Below are 21,926 nucleotides of genomic sequence, written 5' to 3' on the forward strand. Positions count from 1 at the left end.
GTCTTCAATCTAGTCTTACTTCTCCCCGGACGACTTTCTAAGTAATTCAGGAGGATGGCTGGTAATATAGAAATTATTTTCATTGTCAAATAACTACAAATCGATATTCGCACATCATTAATGCTTCCTTAATTCTCCACGGGGCCTAATTGTCAATGACTAACCTTTGATTAAAAAGAATGTAAAAATCACTAGGCTACCATAATGAGAATTACCAATTACTTAGATGAGATGGAAATGGATTTTTTTAAAAATTGCAGTTGGCTTTTAGAATTGTTCCCACGTTGCTTTTATCCGTTAGGTCTGAACAGATTATCAATCAAGAAAGCGTGTATTTTTAGAAGAGATTAAAATCCAAAGTGCTCGCTCAGTAAAAATAACGTAGTGATTCCTATTTGATAGACTATAATCCTGATTTGCTGGCCTTGGGAAACAAAACTCCTAACTGGCCCCCAAAGTTCCCACTGTGGTGTGGGAACACTCCCAGGCTCCTGCTCCTAGGTGGGCAATTAAACCCCTCGTGTCAGTGTAGCGAGAAAGGGGTTTTGCTCAGGTGTTTCTAGTTTCCAATCGGTGCACTGGTGTGGTGGCTTGTAGCTAATGAGGGGAGATTTTAAAAGGGACTAGGCTCTTCCGGAGCAAAGAGATCCTGAGTGTGAGAGGGTATCCCCTACTCCTTGGCAGGGGGAGGCTCTGCTGCTGACTGAAGAGGGAGGAGATTGCAAGCCTCCGAATGCAGGTGGCTGGCAAAGAAACGAGGACCTAAGTTGTCCAAGCACAAAGAGCTGAATTCAGCAAACAACGTGAGTAGAGTTTGGAAGAATATTCTTTGGAAGCCGCAGAGGAGAACGGGGTCTGGCTGACATCTTGATTTCTGCCTGGAGAGTTCCTGAGCAGGTAATGCGACCCTGATGTACCTGGACTTCTACCTGCAGAACTGGGAGGTAATGTGTTTGAAGTCACTACACTTCTGAAGATTGGTTACACAGCAATGGGAAACTAATATATTTTGCTTTTATTTTTTTTAAAGTTGTAATCATGTTTATATTAAAGAAAAAGAGGAAGGAAATAAGTGGGGTGCTGTCAAGTGAATAAAATAATGTCTGTAGTTTACATTCCAATGAGCTCTTATTAATTTGTTTCCGGAAAAGTGGGGAAGGGAGGGAAAATGTATGTCCTATAGTCTGTTATGTGAATACTGCATTTTTCCTTGACCTTTTGGCTTTTTGTATTTTTCAAAGCAGCAAAGAGGCAACTTAGAGCATACCTGTCATATGAGGCTGGATTTCTTGATATAATTGTTAGTTGCACAGTATATTTTACTACAGAGCTCTAAAAGTCACTAGGCTTTAGATTTGTTCATTGTTCTTGCAGCTGCTTCCTTGTTAAATTGTTCCTCCCACTTGAGGCACTAAATACAAGAAATGAAAGGGAATGTGTCTCAGAACGTGGAGTTAATACACAAGTACTCATGGTTGACGTATATTGAATACATGCAGCTTGGATTGGGCTTTTAGAAAATGCCTTTGCTTTCAGAATACTCTCTTTGGCAGCCTCAACTGAAAATGTTGAATGCTTTGTAAATTACAAGTTAGAAATGTGGAGTTTTTTTATTTTTTGTAAGAAATTAAGACCCTAGAACGAATGCATGATACCTACGAAGAACACAAGTGAAGACTGTTGGCTGCCACCCAAACGTTAGTAGCTTTTTGGTTGTATCGTTCGTTTGCCAATAAGTAAGAGCTTTATTATTTTAGTGAATTTGGCAGAAATAAGCTTCTTACGATGTCAATATTGTATTTCAGCAATTTATTCCTGCAGATAGATAGCACGGTTTCAATACACCACCGTGTGTGGATGGGTCTCACCTAATTTTCTGTTCAAATTAAAAAAAAAAAAAAAAAACGGCTGGGGTTGTTGTTGAACGGAGTTGGCAGGAAAGAAGAGAAGAATGGGAGATTTTCTTACTGGCCAAGTAGCCCCTGCTTATGTAATGCATGGAGATGGCACACCTGGCCTCGTTCTTATTAGCTCTGGCACCTGGAGCAAATTTCTCCTCTGCACAACGGAGAGCTCGGCCCACACTGCATCATGAGTAAGGTTCATTGCAGTTGTTAAATCCTATGCTTCGGATTTTGAAAGTGAATTAAATTGAACATTTGTTTGAGTGCCCGTCATCTTAGGAAATGAGCCAGGTGCCAAAGTACTTTATAGGAACTGATTCCTCATAACGCTATTATGTAAATGAAGACCCGAGTGAATAAGTAACTTGCCCAAGGTCGTTGAGCTCCTTGGAAGTGGTGAGACTGAGATTCTGACTGCACATTTGAATCTGGAATTTAGAGACCGTGCAGTAACCTTTCTGCAGTGCTCCCTCCTGCTCTCCTGTGAGCCAGACACCCTCCTCTAGGCACTAGGGAAACCTAAGAGCAAGCCATAATGATGCTTGAAGCATGGGTGGCCAAGGGGAGTTCTTTAGGCCTGAGTTTTTTCTTTGTATAGATAAACTGCTCTGCACTCTGAGATTTGCTATAAATAGCTTGATTTTTGTTTTGAAGACTTCACTTTTTACTTTAAATATTTAATTTCTTTAGAGAGCTCCTTGAGAAACATAAAAATTTCACTAAATGTCAACTCTCTTGCTCTCTCTAAACTTCCTTGAAACGTTCATTAAATTGCTTTAGATTTTCATTCCAAAATGCAGTTTCCTTAGCTGGAAATCATTTTATCGATTCAGCCAACCTATGTGTTCAAAACTTTCAGAGGTAAATAGCTTACCTGTGGTGAATACTCATTGCCTTTGACAAATTAATTTCTGCTTATTTCGGTAACAAAATATACTTAACCTAAGACTGACGCTATCTCTTAAACACTTGAATATTTTGGTTGGCTTGAAGGTCAGTGAAATAGAAAGTCTTTTGAGACCTGAATGACAAGGACCAAAAATAGCATAAGAACTTATTGGAATTATGAGTAATGGGAACACCCACATACTAGAGTCCTTGAACGTTTTTGTTTGCCGTACTGACCAATCTCCGTATTCTGAATAATTCTAACCAAATCATTTGCTAAGTTAAATTGTAAACATGACTTTTCAAGCTAAAACCATTGCCGGGCTTTGGATTACTGTACCTAGAAGCTAAGGCATGTACAGGGGTGATGAAGCGCGTGCTAGCTGGAAGGCTTGCCCTCGGTACACGCTGAGCATTTAGAGCAAGCGGTAAGCAAGACTGCGCTTCATCCAAAAGGAGCTCTTAAGGTCCTGTCTCTAGGTGACCAGCTGCCTAGACAACATTGAGAAATGGCCTGGGTAGAAGCGTTCAGGGCCTTAAAGACATGGCATATTCAGCCAGACCTGTAGGGGCCTCCCGTGGATGGAGCCCAAGAGGGACTGTTCCTGCCCGCAGGTGGACGGGCAGAGTCTGGCAGGGTTCGGGTTCGTGGGCTAGCTCCCTCCCCGGGGATGGCCCTCAGCAGGACTTCCTGAGAGATGTGTGGGTTCCCTCACACAGGAAGTGGAGTTGGGCGAGATGCCAAAAGGTGTCTACCCCTTCATCTACTTACTAGGTGTTAGAATTTTCTGAACACCTTCATTTAAAATAACACAGGTTGCCTAAGGTGAAAAAATGAGAAAAAGGCCTCAGGGAATTTTCACATAACCAAGCAGTGCAAACAGCACGGCTGATCGTCCTCATGTGTTAAATGGATCTTTAGAAGAGAAAATGAATCATTGTGATTGTTCAATCAGGGATGCCCTTTGTAATTTCAAGAGAAATATGTCTTAGGAACTGCAAACACAATTATAAATACATGACTAAGAAATACTACCTCCTTTTCTTTTTCTTTGGATAATCACAAAAAATGCAGTGATTGGGTAAGGCATAAGCGTGTTAGGAGCATTTAAAGAACGGTCATCTTTATGGAATGTCTGAACTAGCTTACAGAAATTTTAGAGTGACTGCATTGTTGGAAAATTGTTTTTCAAGAACAAACGGATGAGTTCATTGCTTGCGTTTTTGAAATGCATTCGATAGGTGTTTATTTGAAATCAAATGACAGGAATAAGTTCTGTGAATACAGCACTTTTGCTGAATAGTCCTGGACAGCTTGGTGGGTCGAAACATCTGGAAGTAAGTTTAGCATCTCCTCTTTACCTCTTGAACACTTGTGCTTACTGAAAGATCTAATAAAGATAAAAATGAAAGGTATGTGGGAAAGCGTTCAATGATTTTAATCCATACTAACTCGCAAAATAATGACACACAGTTCTGGAAAAATGAACAATCCTGTCCTTATTGATGGTATGCATACAATCCAAATTTTTAACAGTTTTAGCAAATTGGGACGTAGAAAACGTGAAGTCCAGGTGCATAGGGGTTTCTTTCTATTAACATTCTCCAACAATGGCTGTTCAGTCACTGACAGACTGACAGCTGAGATTCTGAAGTATTTTAACAGCTAAGAAAAATAATGCCAGCCCCCTTCAGCTACCAAGAGTTCTCTGGAATGAGTATATGTGGGTTTATTTGTTCATTCTTTGGGTGCTGCTTTAATGATTACCTACCTGGCGAAAGCCTCCCCACTGGGGTGAGTTGAGAGAAGAGAGAGCAATTCTTTCTGAAGGGACTCGGTCTGGCAGTTGATGAAACAAAGGCCACACAGCATGGTCCATACAAAGATGACATACAGGACACCATTAGGGAGTGCCAGGTGACCGAGTCACCCCAGACGGATTAGAGCTTTGTAAGTCCAAACCCTGTTCTCATTTTAATTTCGTTAGTGCTTAGTGGTTGATTAGTTCGTTTTGATTTTATAAAATATTTTCTGGCCTTGAATAGGAAATTTTGCAGCAAGCTCACAGCATGCACAGGGCCTACCCAGCTTCTGTGCACCGGGGAAGGGCAGAGATACAAAATGGGTAAGAGCAGCTTGACATCGATTGGACACTTATTAGGAGTCTTCAATAGTGGCTCTAGGTCTAATTCTCAAAACCCTGACAGGGTTATTTTCCTTATACATAGAGGGTAAGAACCTGGAGCCCGGGGATGGAATGCGTGACCTGTTACATGGGCTTCGTCCCTAACTGTGTGTGGCCTTGAATATTCCTAAATACCACGTACGGGGAAGGACAGCTTGTCAATGCATATACAGTGTCTAAAGACTGAAGAAGCTCATTTTTCATTTTGTATACAGTCACTCTGGATTAAAGCGAGCTCTGCTGGGACTTGCTCGTTGAGCCAAGCGCCCTGGAGTCGGTGTGCAGTAGGCTTTGCTGAACTCAAAGCTCTCAAACTCCACCGCTCACAGGGCAAGGAAGGGAATCCAAATGAACGGAATGGGGCAGGTAGGCTGGCGCGTGGGAAAGTGCACTTGCCATGTAAAGGGGCCGACTCTGCATGGTCCCACCTGCTCGCTACCACGGGGGAATGCAGGTCCGGCGGTGGCAGAACTTCTAAATCCTGTACAACAGAGAAGCACGACTTTTCAGATGTTGGCCCATTGGCCATGAGACCTGTATGTGCAACCCGTCACTTCAACATGGTGCTACTCTTACTCCTCTTCATTCCTGGTTTCCTAGTTAGTCTTTGCTCTTTCGATCCACATAAGCTAAGGCCATGGCCTCAGAATGTTGCCTATTAGAATCACCTGGTGAGTTCTTACGCCCCACCCCCAAAGCATGCCCCCCCCCCGTGAAGGAAGTCAGAATCTCCCTGGGAGGACCCAGATACTGTGGGTGCATTAACTCCCCAGGTTATTTGCAGCGTGCAGCCAAGTTTAAGAACAAGGGCTTGAAGACTTGGCTATTCGGTGTGCCCCTCAGATCATCACCATCATGCCTGTGGCAAATGCAGAGTCGCAAGCCCTGCCCCTTTGCTTCCTGGGTGATTCCTCTGTGGGTGGGAGTTGGAGAATCACTGGGCATCATCTTTAATCCTTAGCACCGTGGTTCTTACCCATGGCTCCACGTTAGATCCCCAAGGAGTAAAAATGGACCCATGTGCGTAGCCTGTCGTGGGAGATTCTAATTGAATCATTCAGTGGTTAAGTCCTGGGCATCAGTATTTTTAGAACTTTCCAAAGTGAGGGTAATGTACTGCCAGAGTCAAAGATCACTGCCTTCGTTCAGTTTTGTTCACGTTGTCGTCCTGTGATACCTCAGAAATACACGAGAATTTTACGTGTCACCAGAACTATTAGCTGTTCCATCTAGGTGTGACTGCGTTGTAATTACTTACACTGATTATCTCTTCACTTGCCCCTCTTGAAGGTGGATTGAAGAGTTAGTCTTTTAGTTACGGCATTTTCTTCTAAAAACTTAATATTCTGTGTGCATGTACTTTAAAAAATGATCCTTGGTTACATATTTCATCCTGCTCTGCCTTAGTCTGTAAACAGGCAGCCTTTCACACTGTGGCTTTTCATCTGTGTATATGGCAAATTGTTAAAAAAAAAAAAAAAGTAGGAGTAGAAACATGCACATTTACTGTGCTTTCACAGAGAACCCAAAAAGATGATTCTGATGGGGTAGAGAGAAGAATCAGTCTCAAACCTGCAGTCGCGTACAGGCCCATAATACGGTACAGGAATGACTCCATCAGCCAGGTGTCTTACCTGAGGGCACTTGGAGATCACCTGGAATAAAACAAATTATATCACTGTTCAGCTGTAAAAAAGAAGGTAGGATTTTGTGTTACTTACCAAACTCCATAAAATGTTTATAATGCAATTAACACAGCATCAAGTCTATCTCTCAGAGCCTAATCGAACCGGGCAGAATGTCTTCTCTTGACAGAAGATACTTTAGGGGCGCCTGGGTGGTGCAGTTGTTATCACGCCCTGAGCCGAAGGCAGACGCTTCCCAGCGTTCTGGAATCGAGCCCCACATCAGGCTCCTCTGCTATGAGCCTGCTTCTTCCTCTCCCACTCCCCCTGCTTGTGTTCCCTCTCTCGCTGGCTGTCTCTCTCTCTCTGTCAAATAAATAAAGTCTTTAAAAAAAAAAAAGATACTTTAAACACTGCATCAAGGAACTTGGCTCTCCTTTAACTTAGACCCTAATGAAAACAGTTTTTTAAATGAACTAGTTGTATGCCCTCTAATCACATAAAATAAGAAAAATAATTACCTTTGTTTCTGCAGATGGTATGGCTCACCATAAGCAAGAGGTAGCCCTAAGAAGCCAGCTGATCCTTATTAATGTGTAAATGAAGTTCTGTTTCCCCCCCCAGACAAATTAATCATTTCAGCTGAGCAGTTCAGTTTATTCAGCCTTGTGGGGGGTGCTGGAAAGCTAATGCGTGTGGATGAGCCTGCAATCCAATGTACTTGAAGGTTCTTTGGTCACAGGGACCAAAAAGGTCACACCTGTTCCTTTTGAGTAACAGGCTCATTTATCTTGGTCAGGCACCACAGTGTTTTACAATCTTTGTATCATAGAGGAATAGAAATGAAAAGCTAACGGCTGTAAGACACTTTGGGGTAAACTGATAACATTTGTTCAGGAGAGGCCACACATTCAAATGCTCTGGGTGTTCAGAGGTCTGGAAAGATCCGTATCACAGTACAAGCGTTCTTGAATCCTTAGTCTCGAATCGCCTGCACCAGCTCTATGGCGCCCCCTTGGGGCACACTGTGGAAATAAGGCTTTCAACGCGGCCTTCATCCAGAGTAGTTGGACTTAACTTAGGTTACGTTTTTTCATGTTCCAGAGACACCTTTATGTATAGGAAAGGAAGAGTCCTTGGCTTTGTGGAGCTTACGTTCTGGAGGTGGCTCAACTTTCATTTTATAAAAATGGATCAGATCACCTGGAAACCTCTTGAAGAAAATGAAAATTGTGAATCTCCTCTTTACTGTGGTATCTCCAACAGTACTTTTTTGGATCGTCTTTTAGTAACAGGTTCCTAGGTATTTTTCCCCCTGGTTGTCTGTTCTTCTTTGTGGAAAGGCATGTATCTTTTGTGATAATATTAATAAACCTCTATAGTGAGCTACATTGAGAGAGCCTGAACGCTTAATTAGAAATCGAAGAATTTTCCAGTAAATGCAACCTGAGAAGTTCCCTCCATCTTTCATGGATGAGATTGAGGATCAGTGGGCTTCCCTGTTTGCCTAACCAGTCCCCATCAAAGCCTCTGAGATTCCCCTGCAGCTTTGAGGGGCTAGTGTTTATTGGCAAGCAAAGCTTTTAAGGCCTCGTAGCTTCAGATAGAGAAAACCTGCATCAAGATAGGAAAAAAAAGGATTCATTATTTATTAATGTGAATTGCTAAATTGGAAAAGTATTTTTGAATTAGTATGCTTACTATTTTTAGCTAATTAGAATCCTACACTGTTTGACGCAAATTCCTGAGAGGTGTTTAACCTACTCACTTGTGTTGTTTTTGAGTGCTTAAGTGTGATGAGTATTTGTATTCCATGTCTCCTCTGCACTGTGAATGCACTGATGCCTAAAAAATCACGCAGCGGGGAGAAAAGGAGCAAATGCAGGAGAACTGCATTGGTCTGCGAGTGTCGAGCCAGTCAGCTCTAATGGTTGGATTTGGTAGTGTTGTCCATTCTTATTGTTTACTCCTTTTATTACAAATAACTAGTCAGAAATGTGACTAACCATGGACTGCACAGGGATCCTTACTCCTTCTCTCAGCTCCATCTTATCTCCAACTTTGATTTTTGTGTTTTCTACCTGTGAGGTGAATTCTGATCAAAAGGCGCTAATAAGAAATCTTACCTTGAGGCACTTAAATGTTCTTGAGGGAAAGTCTACTTCATCTAAGAATGCAGAAGTGAAACTTAACCGTCATTGTGCTAAGTAGTCTGTAATACCATATATGATAAAAGCTTAGTTTTTCACTCAAAACATTAGTGAAACTAATTTCTTTCAGGTTTTTGAAAGTGTTAGAGGTTTTTTTTTTTTTTTTTGTAGTAGAACTAGAAATTAGATCAGTACAGGAAATGCTAGGAAACCTAATTTAATGAGATAAAGACTATTGGCAAAGCCATAATCTAATAATATATTTTTCCACAGTGAATTTTTGTGTAGTTCTATGACCCCAGATTGTTAAAAACGAGCACAAAACCTTTCTATACCAAATCGAGGCGTATACTCTGAGATAATTGTTTATGTTTTATGACAGTTAAGTTTATATGTATCATTTCACTTTAAATAGTAAAACAGAAGTACATTTTCACCATTGGACCTACTTTCTAAGTCATTTAATTCTTAATTTTTTAAAAGATTTATTTATTTGGGGGGGCAGATGGAGAGGGGGAAAGAATCTGAAGCCGACACCACACTGAGTGTGGAGCCCACTGGAGGCCCGATCCCACAACTGTGAGATCACAACCTGAGAGAACCAAGAGTCAGGCGCTTAACCGAATGAGCCACCCAGGCGTCTCTAGGTCATTTTAAAGGCAAGATGGGCTGATGGCTTGTCCTTTATTTTTCCATAGTTCATTTCACCCCCCCATTTTTATTGTTTTAATTCCAGTAGAGTTCACGGTGTTACGTAACTTTTGTCCTTTAAAAAAGAATTTTAAATCAATGTAGTTGCCTTCTCAAGATGGCTGATTTTGTCCACCTTACAATAAGGACAAATGGAGGTTAGCTGGCAAGTTTAGGGAAAAACAAGGTGGTGTATATAGCCTCTAAACAGAGTGTGTGTTTCCTGTCAGGAATCACACTTAGGAAGTTAGCTGACAAAGACAACTGGGTGTGAGTTCATCTGCAGCAGTAGAAGGACGCAGAGAGGAGACTGAGAATATGTCTGCATAAAGTGGACTTGAAACACACACCACTCAGACCACAAAATGGTCATTTTCTAAGTGTACCTGAATTAATCTTATGGAAGCAAGAGTGATAATAAAATATATTTAAGGGCTATATGATGAAAAAAATATTCCAAACACTCATGCTTAGAACGTGTTTTTCTTTCATCAAATGTATTAACTTACACAGCAACTATATTTTTCTCTCTCATTTAAACTAATGATCCCCCCCGCCCCCGCCATACAGAATGACCAGATACACACCTTCGATTATTTTAGGCTTATCTCAAGGTTGAAAAAAGTCATATAATACCAAGGAATGTGACCACAACATAATTAAAATCTTTTATTGGACAAAACCCTGTAATATTAAAAGGCAAACAACTGGGGAAATTTCTACAACATTTAATTTAATACACTTAACTTTCTTATGTAAAGATTTTTCCATTAGAAATTGAAGCGAGCCCTGAGGAGGGAGGTTAAGATGGCGGAGGAGTAGGGGACCCCTTTTTCAGCCGGTCCCCTGAGTTGAGCTGGATAGGTACCAGACCAGCAGGAATATCCACGGAATCAGCCTGAGACGCAGGAAGATACATCTGGATCTCTACAAATGAACATCTCCAGCGCTGAGTATCGAGGTACGAAGCGGGGAGCCGTGAAACCGCGCACAGATATCGGAAGCTAAACAGAAGGGGGAGGGAGCCGCCGTGTCAGGGCGCCGGGAAGCGGTAGCCACCTACAAGGGGGAGCGGACAGACCGCGGACCCGCACGCTTGAGACAGCAGGCTGAGAAGGGAGCTCCCGGAGTGCACGCGGGACGGCTGGCGGTTGGCGGGCCACCTGCACGGGGGAGCAGGCGGACTCGCGGACGGCACCCGCGAGACAACAGACTTAGAACGCGAGCTCCAGGAGCGCGCGCGCAGGGCGGCTGGCGGGCCACCTGCACCGGGGAGCGGGCGGACCGCGGACCCGCACTCTGGAAACGGCAGACTGAGTCCGTGAGCCGGGAGCGTGCACCACCAAGCATCTCACGGAGCTCCGGAGCTCCGGTGTGCTCACTGGATCGAGGCTGAGACCGGGAGCTCCGGGAGCGTCCGCGGGGCGGCTGGCGGCTGGAGGGCCACCTGCACGGGGGAGCAGGCGGACTCGCGGTCAGCACCCGTGAGACACCAGACTGAGACGGGGAGCTCCGGGAGCCCGCGCGGGGCGGCTGGCGGCTGGCGGGGTTGGAAACACAAAGGACAGAGACGTGCCGGCCCTGGAAGTGAGGGCTGGGACGCCGGGTGTGGGGCGCACAGCCCGGGATGCTGCAGGGTTGAGCAGCACCAACAGAAACAGAGTTAAAGTGGCCAGAACATCAGTGGAGAACGATCCGCGATCCCTCTGTTCTGAGACAGAGGCTGAATTTCAGCCGCTGCTGCTCTCTCAGAAGAGGCATAGCAAACCGCCAGGGAAAGCCGCCAGAGAACAAAAGCCCGGAAATACCGGCTCACAGGGTGCCCATCCCCATCCCCCCTCGCAAGGGACACAGAGACTCTACCCAAACAGGGTTTTCTGAGTACCGGCAGGCAGGCCCCTCCCCCAGAAGGCAGGCTGAAAAATCAAGAAGCCCACAACCCGGAGCGCCTGAGTGGCGCAGTCACCAAGCACCTGTCTTCGGATTAGGGTGTGATCACAACGCTCCGTAAGGAGTCCTTCATCGGGCTTCTCCACCGGGAACCTGCTTCTTCCTCTCCCACTCCTCTGCTTGGGTTCCCTTTCTTGCTGACTGTCTCTCTCTCTCTCAAATAAATAAATAAACTCTTTAAGGAAGAAGCCCACATCCCTAAGATCTCTATAAAACAAGGGCGCACGGCCTGGGTCCCAGTCAACACTTGGGCTCTGGACAACCCTGCAATCTCTCTTCATCAGAATGACGAGAAGGAGAAGTCCCCCCCAGCAAAGAAAAGATAATGAGTCTGTGGCCTCTGCCACAGAATTGGCCTCGGCCACAGAATTAATACATATGGATGTATCCCAATTATCAGAAATGGAATTCAGAGCAACAATGGTCAAGATGATGAGTAAACTTGAAAAAAGCATCAGAGAAAGCGTTGCTGAGAATATAGAATCCCTAAGGGCAGAAATGAGAGCGAATCTGACAGAAATTAAAAACTCAGTGGGCCAAATACAGTCAAAACTAGAGGCTCTGACGGCCAGGGTCACCGAGGCAGAGGAACGCGTTAGCGAATTGGAGGATGGGTTAGTAGAAGAAAAAACGAAAATAGAAGCTGGTCTTAAAAAAATCCACGCCCACGAATGTAGATTACGGGAGATTACTGACTCTATGAAACGATCCAATGTCAGAATCATCGGCATCCCTGAAGGGGTGGAGAAAAACAGAGGTCTAGAAGAGATATTTGAACAAATTGTAGCTGAAAACTTCCCTAATCTAGCAAGGGAAACAAGCATTCGTGTCCAAGAGGCAGAGAGGACCCCATCCAAGCTCAACCAGGACAAACCTACGCCACGGCATGTCATAGTGCAATTCGCAAATATTAGATCCAAGGATACAGTATTGAAAGCGGCCAGGGCAAAGAAATTTCTCACGTACCAAGGCAAAGGTATCAGGATTACGTCAGACCTGTCTACAGAGACCTGGAATGAGAGAAAGGCTTGGGGGGGCATTTTTAAAGCTCTTTCAGAGAAAAACATGCAGCCAAGGATCCTTTATCCAGCAAAGCTGTCATTCAGAATTGATGGAGAAATAAAGACGTTCCAAAATCGCCAATCATTAACCAATTTCGTAACCACGAAACCAGCCCTACAGGAGATATTAAGGGGGGCTCTATAAAGGTAAAAAGGCCCCAAGAGTGATACAGAGCAGCAAGTCACAACCGATACAAAGACTTTAAAGAGAAATGGCATCATTAAAATCATATCTGTCAATAATCTCTATCAATCTAAATGGCTTAAACTCTCCCATAAAACGCCACAGGGTTGCAGATTGGATAAAAAGACATGACCCATCCATTTGCTGTCTACAAGAGACTCATTTTGAACCCAAAGATGCATTCAGACTTAGAGTAAGGGGATGGAGTACCATCTTCCACGCAAATGGACCTCAAAAGAAAGCTGGAGTAGCAATTCTCATATCAGATAGACTGGATTTTAAACTAGAGGCCATAGAGAGAGATACAGAAGGGCACTATATTATTCTTAAAGGAAGTATTCAACAAGTGGATATGACAATTATTAATATATATGCCCCCAACAGGGGAGCAGCAAGATACACAAGCCAACTCTTAACCAAAATAAAGAGACATATAGATAAGAACACAGTAATAGTAGGGGACCTCAACACCCCACTATCAGAAATAGACAGAACACCCTGGCAAAAACTAAGCAAAGAATCAAAGGCTTTGAATGCCATACTCGACGAGTTGGACCTCATAGATATATATAGAACACTACACCCCAGAACCAAAGAATACTCATTCTATTCAAATGCCCATGGAACATTCTCAAGAATAGATCATGCTCTGGGACACAAAACAGGTCTCAGCCAATACCAAAAGATTGAAATTATCCCCTGCATATTCTCAGACCACAACGCTCTGAAATTGGAACTCAACCACAAGGAAAAACCTGGAAGAAACTCAAACACTTGGAGGCTAAGAACCATCCTGCTCAAGAATGACTCGATAAACCAGGAAATCAAAAAACAAATTAAACAATTTATGGAGACCAACGAGAATGAATACACAACGGTCCAAAACCTATGGGATACTGCAAAGGCAGTCCTAAGGGGGAAATACATAGCCATCCAAGCCTCACTCAAAAGAATAGAAAAATCTAAAATGCAGTTTCTATATTCTCACCTCAAGAAACTGGAACAGCAACAGAGGGACAGGCCTAACCCACTGACAAGGAAGGAGTTGACCAAGATTAGAGCAGAAATCAATGAATTAGAGACCAGAACCACAGTAGAGCAGATCAACAGGACTAGAAGCTGGTTCTTTGAGAGAATCCATAAAATTGATAGACCACTGGCAAAACTTGTCCAAAAACAAAGAGAAAGGACTGAGATTATTAAAATTATGACTGAAAAGGGAGAGGTCACGACCAGCACCATTGAAATTGCAAGGATTATTAGAAACTTTTATCAACAGCTATATGCCAAAAAACTAAACAATCTGGAAGAGATGGAGGCCTTCCTGGAAACCTATAAACTACCAAGACTGAAACAGGAAGAAATAGATTTCTTAAATAGGCCAATTAACTATGAAGAAATTGAGTCAGTGATAAACAACCTTCCAAATAATAAAACTCCAGGCCCAGACGGTTTTCCTGGGGAATTCTACCAAACATTCAAAGAAGAAATAATACCTATTCTCCTAAAGCTATTTCAAAAAATAGAAACAGAAGGAAAGCTACCAAACTCATTCTATGAGGCTAATATTACCTTGATCCCCAAACCAGGCAAAGACCCCCTCAAAAAGGAGAATTACAGACCGATTTCTCTAATGAATATGGATGCCAAAATCCTCAACAAGATCCTTGCTAATAGAATCCAACAGTACATTAAAAGGATTATCCATCATGACCAAGTGGGATTCATACCTGGGATGCAAGCATGGTTCAACACTCGCAAATCAATCAATGTGATACATCATATCAACAAGAAAAGACTCAAGAACCATATGATCCTCTCAATTGATGCAGAAAAAGCATTTGACAAAATACAGCATCCTTTCCTGATTAAAACCCTTCAGAGTGTAGGAATAGAGGGTACATTTCTCAATCTCATAAAAGCCATCTATGAAAAGCCTACTGCAAGCATTATTCTCAATGGGGAAAAGCTGGAAGCCTTTCCCTTAAGATCAGGAACACGACAAGGATGCCCACTCTCGCCACTATTATTCAACATAGTACTAGAAGTCCTTGCAACAGCAATCAGAAGACAAAAAGGGATCAAAGGTATCCAAATCGGCAAAGAAGAAGTCAAACTGTCTCTCTTTGCAGATGACATGATACTCTATATGGAAAACCCAAAGGAATCCACTCCCAAACTATTAGAAGTTATAGAACAATTCAGTAAGGTGGCAGGATACAAAATCAATGCCCAGAAATCAGTTGCATTTCTATACACGAATAACGAGACTGAAGAAAGAGAAATTAGGGAATCCATCCCATTTACAATAACACCAAAAACCATGCGTTACCTTGGAATTAACTTAACCAGAGACGTAAAGGACCTATATGCTAGAAACTATAGATCACTTTTGAAAGATATTGAGGAAGACATAAAAAGATGGAAAAATATTCCATGCTCATGGATTGGAAGAATTAACATAGTTAAAATGTCCATACTACCCAGAGCAATCTACACTTTCAATGCTATCCCGATCAAAATACCGAGGACATTTTTCAAAGAACTGGAACAAATAGTCCTTAAATTTGTATGGAACCAGAAAAGGCCCCGAATCTCCAAGGAACTGTTGAAAAGGAAAAACAAAGCTGGGGGCATCACAATGCCGGATTTCGAGCTGTACTACAAAGCTGTGATCACAAAGACAGCATGGTACTGGCACAAAAACAGACACATCGACCAATGGAACAGAATAGAGAACCCAGAAATGGACCCTCGGCTCTTTGGGCAACTAATCTTTGATAAAGCAGGAAAAAACATCCGGTGGAAAAAAGACAGTCTCTTCAATAAATGGTGCTGGGAAAATTGGACAGCTACATGCAAAAGAATGAAACTTGACCACTCTCTCACACCATACACAAAAATAAACTCCAAATGGATGAAAGACCTCAATGTGAGACAGGAATCCATCAAAATTCTAGAGGAGAACATAGGCAACAACTTCTATGACATCGGCCAGAGCAACCTTTTTCACGACACATCTCCAAAGGCAAGAGAAATAAAAGATAAAATGAACTTATGGGACTTTATCAGGATAAAGAGCTTCTGCACAGCCAAGGAAACAGTCAAAAAAACTAAGAGACAGCCCACGGAATGGGAGAATATATTTGCAAAGGACACCACAGATAAAGGACTGGTATCCAAGATCTACAAAGAACTTCTCAAACTCAATACACGAGAAACAAATAAACAAATCATAAAATGGGCAGAAGATATGAACAGACACTTTTCCAATGAAGACATACAAATGGCTAACAGACACATGAAAAAATGTTCAAAATCATTAGCCATCAGGGAAATTCAAATCAAAACCACACTGAGATACCACCTTACGCCAGTTAGAATGGCAAAGATAGACAAGGCAAGAAACAACAATTGTTGGAGAGGATGTGGAGAAAGGGGATCCCTCCTACATTGTTGGTGGGAATGCAAGTTGGTACAGCCACTCTGGAAAACAGTGTGGAGGTCCCTTAAAAAGTTAAAAATTGAACTACCCTATGACCCAGCCATTGCACTACTGGGTGTTTACCCCAAAGATACAGACGTAGTAAAGAGAAGGGCCATATGCACCCCAATGTTCATAGCTGCATTGTCCACAATAGCCAAATCATGGAAGGAGCCGAGATGCCCTTCAACAGATGACTGGATTAAGAAGCTGTGGTCCATATATACAATGGAATATTACTCAGCTATCAGAAAGAACGAATTCTCAACATTTGCTGCAACATGGACGGCACTGGAGGAGATAATGCTAAGTGAAATAAGTCAAGCAGAGAAAGACAATTATCATATGATTTCTCTCATCTATGGAACATAAGAACTAGGATGATCGGTAGGGGAAGAAAGGGATAAAGAAAAGGGGGGTAATCAGAAGGGGGAATGAAACATGAGAGACTATGGACTATGGGAAACAAACTGGGGGACTTCAGAGGGGAGGGGGTGGGGGAAGGGGATAGACTGGTGATGGGTAGTAAGGAGGGCACGTATTGCATGATGCACTGGATGTTATACGCAACTAATGAAGCATCAAACTTTACATCAGAATCAGGGGATGTACTGTATGGTGATTAACATAATATAATAAAATTAATAAAAAAAATTGAAGCAAATAGGAAATTATCAGGCATGTACCAAAAAATGATGCAAATGACTATGGCATGAAAAAAAATTCAGTAATTAATCCTCAAAAATTACAAGTAAGATACAGGAAATGGCCACTGTTCACAATACTTCCGAAAGCAAACAAAGAAAATAGCAATATCCTACAGTTTTGAGTGTAAATTGGTACAAACTTTGCAGAGAGCAGATGGCCAAATAAAAAATACACGTTAATATTAATACATGTTCTTGAAATTCAAAGAACAACTTCTCATTCCTGTTGTTTATTAGGGAAGAAACAAGGATGGATATAAATGGCTGAGAGGAAATTTGTCAAAACAGTCATTAGTTATCCTTAACTTTTTGAGTCACATTAAACAAATATTTATTGAATAGCCAATTTGACTATTGCCAAAGTGCTGTATAAACAGCATTGCCTCGAGCAAAAATCCCTGCTTTTAGCGATTACATTCTAGTTGAGGCTGATATTTAGTGTCTTATATTTTATTCCATATGGTTTTCATTATTTACCGTATTTTCTCCAGAGTATGTGTTTTCTTACATGATCAGAAGTCAGGCTATTTAGGTTACTCTCTTAAAAAGATGAACATCTTTTCTTTTTAAGTATTATCAGGCTGAGACCGTTGGACTAAGATGGTTCTCCGCCAGGTCCCATGAAGAGTTTGGACATGTTACATATTGAAAGCCCCCGGCTGTGTACAAAAATGTATGCCTGTCTCTTCACTTTTTTTATGTACAGCCATCATCCTGTCGAGCTAATAATAGACTTTCAGAACATCATTTTTCCAAATGTCTCCTGACAAGGAAACATTGTAAGAATTTGGGGAGTGAGAACACCTGTGAAGAGGCTTTCTTTGATCACGGATGCCCCTGGATCCCGAAAGAATCCCGCGCTGAGCCTGACCTTTCTACCGCTCTGTATTGACGCTGCTGCTTCTGGGCGGTGGGGAGGAAGAAATGGGTTTCTTCAGGGGCACGTGCCTCGTGGTTGCCTAATGACCCGTTCTCCCAAGTGGTCGTTGTTGGTCTGGGTATCGGAATGACCTGGGGTGGTTTGTGTAAAGCATGTTTTCAGGCCCAAGAAATTGTGATTCTGTACGCTTGGAATTGGGCCAAGCCTTGATTTTTATCAGGCTGTCTGAAGTGGTTCTGATGGCAGTGGCTACATCATAAAAACTTGAGAATAAGCACCCCAGGGGCTTGAAGCATCTGTACAAGGAAACGAGGAAACGTGAAGGGGTGGAATTGTCTCCAAGCTTCTCTGCCTCCAGCCTGGCTCACAGGGGCTTGCGAAATCTGCACAATTAAATGCCGGGCATTTCTTACAGGTTGGCTTGAGGAGCTCTGCTTTCCTCCTGAAGGAAAGGGCTAGGTCACCTTGAGCACCAACAGTTGTTTTCTTTGCAGGCTTTCCTATTTAGTCGTGGTGTCTCAAACTGGAGCCGGCCATGCTCAAGGGGCAGGGAGGAGTCTTCCAGATACCTTGTGGGGGCAGATACTAACCCGAGAAACGGACACCTAGTTCTAGGAGAATGTTTTCCAGTTGGAAGTTTCACAGCAAAAGGGGACTTTTCGCTTTCCTGTGAGCAGAACACATTTCCATTGGATTCAGCATCAGAATGAACACATGAAAATTAAACCCTCACGTAGAGTTTAGGGATTCTTAAATGCGTGTGTAAATCCTGTGGATCTTTTGCTGCCAGTTTAAGGTATATTTTTAAATCTACTTAAATGATGATACATGCGTGGTCATGACCTAACAGTGGACAAAATCTGTGAAGTGGATTTAGGTGGTCCCTTACCTCTGCTTGCAGGTTACCTGCTGAAGTGTTGCTTTTACTACCTTCTGCTGGAAACAGGGCTACCGGTTCTTTGCTATGTGAGCTCAAACCTGCTTGTCTTTTTTTTTTTTTTTAAGTAAGCTCTGCACCTGACGGGGGGCCCGAACTCAGGACCCCGAGGTCAGGAGTCTCCTGCTCCCACAGGTGCCCACACCGGCCTGTCTCAGCTGCGAATAGTAACTTCCAAATAGAAGCAAATGTTTTACTTCTTCCTGTGAATTTTGACATTTCGTATGACGCTGCTCAGGAAGGATGTTGAGCATGCACGAGAGTTCAGAAAACATTGGTGGGGGGGCTTTGGGGTTTTCTCTGAGATAAAAATCCTTAAGATGATCCTTTCCCCCTGTGAAACCCCCCTGACCTTTGATATTTCTTCCTCAGTATTGTGATACTATGGTTGTCACAAAAATATCTTCCTAGTCACAGAATTAAAATGTGCCTCTGAATAAATGTTTGTTACTTCTGTTTTCCTTTGACAGTTTCCTAAAACAAAATAAACACAGGAAAATGCATCTACAGGAAATCTTATGAATGGATAATGTATGCGTGAATGTTTACCCCTATTTCCTATACATGCATTGCTATAAAAATGGAAATTACTTTCAAGTAATGGCTTTTGCATGAACTGACTAGACTATGCAAGACTGGTACGTGTTGTCTTGTATCTTGGAGACTTGGGACAATGCAGTCGTAAAGTACATATCATGTTGAAAAAATGTGCTACGGTTAAAAGATCAAGAAAACAGCTGTACTAGAGAATGAAACAGTACAGATGTGTTTTGTCAACCCATCAGATATAGGGGCAATGACGTGTCCTTAGTGATTTTTAGTCTTGAAAGAGTTTTGTTTTTGTTTCATTTTCAGAGTCTATAGATGAGAGGGTGATGGAAGAGATAAGCCACTTTTTTTTTAAAATGTAAATTGTTTTTAAACCTAATTTCAACTTGTTAATTCGGAGCTTAATGTGTTGCCTGGCTTGAAGTAGGCCCTCACTAGGTGTTTGTTGATTGATTCGGGAAGTGTTAGGTATCTACAGACTCGAAGATGGCCGAGTGGAAAGTACACTGGGTTAAGTCTTGTCCCTGGCAGGCTCTGTGAGACCAGGACATTTGTTTCCCCCAGACTGAAATACTCATCAAATCATAAATTTACCCAGCTCACAATTACTCAGTTCTCAAATTCCACAGTTGATGGAGAAATCACATTGTCTAATAGAGCACCCTCTTTCACAGATGGAGGATTGAGGGCCCAGATGGGTCAGAGAATTGGCTTTAAGTACCTGGGAGCAAAACTTACTGATTCTCATCCCAGCTCTTAAGTGTATACTTAGGCTTAACAGCCCTTAGAAGTCTATAGACTGTAACAGGATGTTGGTAGTTCAGAACTAATGTTTTAACCCCTCAACAACTCCGTGTGGATGGAATTTAATAATACCCATTTAATAGATGGGTACACTGAGGGTTAGAGAAGTGACTGACCCAAGGACCTCTATTTTGTAGGAGTAAAAGCACTTTGCTTTTTGTTCATTGTGGTGTTGCCTCTTGTGACTATTCATTTTTCCTAGGTCTCTACCAGAATTATAGATACAGTTGCTTTTATCAGCAATGCTTTTTTGTTTTTCCTTTTAATCTTTTGGAAATAGTGAATTTCCATTTGATTGTGAAACTTGAGGAGAGTTATCTAACTAGACCCATCAAGTAGGGGGGAAAAAAGGATAAAAACAAATACATACATTCCTAGTAGCTAAAATTAATAGGCTTTACCATTCTGGATTTATTTTTAAATGGATGTTATAGTTTGTGACTGTAATCTGAAACTGTCCGGGGGGGGGGGTTTACTTGGGAACAAAAAAAGAGGTAAGTTGACATGATTTTCAAAATTTAAAATAATGGCTTAGTAGAATGAAAAGGAAAGTTTGCAAAGTGAAGGCTGAAGTTCAAAAAGCCAGAGTGTTCAAAGGTACTAAGTTGTTAAGTGAGGCTAATTCTCACCTTCATGCGAAACTTTCTCTTTTCATCCAAAAGATACTCTGTAGAACCACAGATCTCACTGCGGGAAGAAATTTCCAGATGTAGTGAGAGGGGACTTGGGAAGGGAGAAAAGACACTGAAATTTTGCTTCCAAATGATGAAGAGTTGGAACCACCATGAGGCAGAACAGACATGCTTTCATAACCATGCTTGGGAACTGGTTTACTTGAATAGTATGGGTGGAGATAGTTCCCTTGTGATTCCCAGCCATATATTCCAGAACAGATGCTGTTTCACCCTTGAAAATGAAAATGCATCCATGGCATTTGGACTAAGAAGCAGAGTGTTGAGTTAATACTTTGGTTTTACTGTTGAGGAAACCAAGGTTTAGGGAGATGAGTGGACTTGTCCACACTTTCACACCCAGATGCCAAACCCTCCTTTCCTGAGCCTTTATTACTAAAATAAACTATGTTCATTGATAAAGTAATCAGTAGAAAGTAAATAGATTTCTGGGATAGCTGTACATGGGACATTCGCACAATGGACAAGGTGGCATTTCTACCAAAGATCAAGAATGTACAATCAGCCAGGTCGTAGGAGCCATTCACAGTTAGCAGAATAAGGTGAGCTCTGATGGAAACATGTGAATAATGATGGAAATTTTCGGTCAAGACTGCCAACAGCCCAGCTTTGGGAATAGCAAGTACATGTTGGAAGAGGTCATTAAGACGACATGATTGACTCCACAGCTGGATCTGGGCAATCGGAAGCCCTGGCCCCCTCCCTGTCCTTGGAATGGAGTTCCAGCCCTGTTGTCATAGTTGGAGCCCTTGCAAGGGTGTAACCTTGAGAGAGTAAGGTATTGAAACCCTGATGGTATACATGACTTTGTGTGTGTGTGTGTGTGTGTGTATTACATATGTACACACACGTAGATACATGCATACATACAAGCTATTAAGATTTGGGCTTGCGGATATGGATGCCTCCTCATCTTGGAGCTGCCCAAGGTAAGCCTTGTTACTCCCCCTTGCTTATTAGAACTGCCATCTATCAATCTGGGATGGTCAGACTCTTTCTTTGGTCTCTCCTTAACCTCAGTGTATGGGGAACAGTGAGCGAACCAACAGTGTGACACAGAGTGTTTGAGGATACAGTCAGCAAAATGCCAGCAAGTAGAGTTTTTTCGGTTTTTAAACCAAATGGTACAGGTCTGAGACAGGCTTACACACAAAATAGAGTCTCCATGGCCCATTTACTCAAGAAAATAGAGCCACTTTTAAACCCCTGAAGGCAAAGAAGTTGTATTCTTTCAA

At 42.3% G+C, this 21,926-nt stretch overlaps 1 protein-coding gene across 1 annotated transcript in view; it reads left to right on the plus strand.

Annotated features, from left to right (window-relative positions):
• Positions 1 to 502: 502 nt before the first annotated feature.
• Positions 503 to 21,926, plus strand: part of ADAMTS19 (ADAM metallopeptidase with thrombospondin type 1 motif 19) — a 478,977-nt gene continuing 457,553 nt past the window's right edge. The window contains exon 1 of the mRNA XM_034655959.1: positions 503 to 897. The gene's annotated coding sequence lies outside the window, so the exon portion shown is untranslated. The remainder of the gene's footprint in view (positions 898 to 21,926) is intronic.

The sequence above is a fragment of the Ailuropoda melanoleuca genome, chromosome 3 (assembly GCF_002007445.2).
Source record: "Ailuropoda melanoleuca isolate Jingjing chromosome 3, ASM200744v2, whole genome shotgun sequence".
Classification (NCBI taxonomy): Eukaryota; Metazoa; Chordata; class Mammalia; order Carnivora; family Ursidae; genus Ailuropoda; species Ailuropoda melanoleuca.